This window comes from Acinonyx jubatus, chromosome B1, assembly GCF_027475565.1.
Source record: "Acinonyx jubatus isolate Ajub_Pintada_27869175 chromosome B1, VMU_Ajub_asm_v1.0, whole genome shotgun sequence".
Classification (NCBI taxonomy): domain Eukaryota; kingdom Metazoa; phylum Chordata; class Mammalia; order Carnivora; family Felidae; genus Acinonyx; species Acinonyx jubatus.
In genome coordinates, this window is record NC_069382.1 from 79,099,165 (window position 1) to 79,102,258 (window position 3,094).

Here is a 3,094-nt window from a genome sequence, read left to right on the forward strand (position 1 = left end):
CCCATTTTGTAGATGTAGAAACTGAGCTATGAGACATGGGAGGACTTTCCAGAGTAGAGCCCATCAGTCACACTGTCGAGTTTGAATTAAGGCCCTTCTTACTCCCAAATATTTTCTTTTTTTTCTTGCGTATGCCATGTTGCTTGGTGGAAATGGGGATGAACCGTGAAATCCCAAAGTGTCTCTCAGCTCAAAGGTTTCATATGGGCACACGGCACCGTCTCACGTGGGTTAAGAGGACACTGCCCACTCTCCCTTGTCTCCTAACATCTGGCTGAAGGACTCTTGCTCGATCTAGGAAACAGGGTTCTTACAGCATTCAAGTTCAGACTGAGTTCTCAGCCCCAAGGCCTTATGGGAAGTATTTTGAGGAAGAGGGACAGAGGGACAAGCAAAGGAGATGGGAGAGCTGACTTCTCTTCCCCCAGGGTAGCTGTGCTTTGATCCCATCTACATATTAGGCTTCCATTAGGGGCAGATTCCCTTTGAAAAAGGACTTCTTAAGCTTGACACAGAAGGAAGAGGTGGATTGGGGTCAGGGGCTGGATGTAATAACCTCCAGCTTGGTGTTGGGTCTAGGGCCCAGCTTGGATATCAGAATATATTGCCACCCTGCCATCGGCCACTCCTTAGAGGCAGGGACCACACCAGACTTCCCCTTGTGCCGCCCCCTCCAACGCAGATCCTGCCACATGGCAGGTGCTCAGTGTTTGCCTAAGTGATCTGAATTAATGAATCTGAATTAGTTCGGGCTCCAATGAAGTCTCCAACTTAGGAGCCCTCCCTTTTTATGTTCAACCTCTCATCTTCCTACTCAGTGGTGACCAACCCCAGAGACGGCTGGACAACAGACAAGAGGCTTTCCTCCAGGACACAAGGGAAAGACTTCAGGAAGCATCGCCCATGGAAGGGGGCCCCTGCTGCCTCCCCAGAGCTATTCTATGAAGATGATTGCTGGTCCCATGGGTACAACTCCTGCTTTACTCTCTGGAAGAACTGGGAGCATGCTGCATGTCTACTCACACAGTGAGGGACAGACATGGTCCTGAGAGCGTGGCTCTTGGCGGCCTGGGAGGTAACTCCCTCCACAGATGCCTTGAAGGGCCTACTTATATACAGACTTGTTTCTGCTGCAGAAATGCCTTGTTTCGCCCACAACCCTTTCACGTAGGGAATCTATATTCAAGTTCTGCTGTGTGCCAGGCGTTGTGCTAAATGCTAGGTTACATAGCCGAGAATAAACACACAAGAATCCCTGCTTTTACGGAATTTATACTCATCAAAACCTAAAGCAGCGGCTCTCAGCCAGGGCAGCACATTCGAAACACCTAGAAAGTTTTAGTACATATGGACGTGGGCCCACTCCCAAGAAGTCTGATTTAATTGGACTGGGATCCTGATAGCAGAGTTCATATCTAAAGGATCTGGGGCTAGATGAGAGGAACTCTAAAGGTCTGTGGAGAAGCTTCTAGTCTTTCCAATTATGCAATGAGCCAGTCTCCTTCCTTATTACTTATTAAAGTTACTTATTAATATTGACTTATTAAAGCTGGACCTTTCCCCTGGTACCAGGCTGTGGGAGGAAAAAGGGAAAACGCACAACCGCCTATTTGTTTCCTCCAGAATTTCACTACCGCCGTATGTCTGTTGCTGAATGTCTTCTGCAAGCGGAGGCTTTGCCAGCTCAGGTCCTGACGCCTGGAGGTCAGAGAGGTTCAGCCTCTGCCTTCTGTCGCCCTGGGCCACTAATCACTGCCGCCGGCTTTTTCTCTTCTCCACTTCCTTTTCTTTGTTGCTTGACTCCAAGCTCTTTTTGTCTCCACCTCTTAGATCTGGTCGCCTTCAGTTTTCTTTATGGCTCTGGAAGGTAGCAGTGGTGCCTGAGCTGGGGTAGAGGAGTCTCTCCCCCTCCCCCATCAGGGCCCCTCCTTTTCTAATCTCTGCAGAGTCTCTCTCTCTATCCAGTCCTCCTCACCACATCCACCCCCTGATCTAGCCCTTCTCCTGCCCCAGGGCCATGCTTTATTTAAACTTCTTCTTGACCTCTCTGCCACTGGTGCACGAGACCTGCGGGAAACAGGAGGCAGCCTGTCATTAAGCATCCGGGGGTGGAAGCTGGCCGTTGGGATCCTCCCTATCTCCACCCAAGCCTGGCCATCACCCGATCTGCAAAGCGTCCCATCCACAAACATTAAAGAGAACAAAACTGATTTACTTGCTTGTTTGTTTTTTAATACCTGGAGGAGTTGATTTGCAACCCCAGAGGGTCTGGGCAAGTACGGGCTCTGCTTAATCAGAGGGCTCGGGCTTACATAATGCCCTGCAAACAATAATAATAATAACATAATAGTACTAATGCTTGTGCTACATTTGGAGCTTGAAATGATCAGTGACATTTCCCCTGATGAGGTTAAACAGCCTGGCTCTCGGGGCTGCACATTTGCATAATAAAGATCAGAAGTCACTGCCTTCTACATCTCTCTCCGCACAAGCCGCCTTGTGTCCTTGATTCAGGGACACCACATCCTAATGTACTTCCATATGCCGTCCTGTGCAGTGATTCTAATCTTTGGCTTGCATGTGAAATGTCAGCCTTTTTTTTTCTTCTCTTTTCTTTTTTTTGGTCTGAGAGAACAACAAATTATGTTTCTAAATGAGAAGGTACTGCCTGTAATGGATAATATAATCTGAAAATGCAGAGGCAACATCTGTGACCCTTGGCGCTAACCTAGCAAGCTGTAGTCTATTTTTCCAGCCTATCAGTTGATGGGAATACATCACTTTAGATGTAATAATTAATCATTAGTCAAAATGGACATTCCCATTGGTTCCTTGCCTCTCAGACAACCCTGCCTAGCCTGACTATAAATCAGGAAAATACATTCTTTAATATCGGACGGAATATATTTCCAGGCAGCCCCTCTCCTCTATCAAGTAACAAAACCCTGTGCAGAAGCTGTCTATCATCAGCTGCTGGATGAAGATTCTCCTGAGGTGCCATTCGAAGGAAGGAAAATGCAGAGTCCAGAGGAAGAGCAGCGGTAAGTTCAAGATGCTGGCTGCACACCAAAGAAGCCTCTTATAGCAGTGGCTC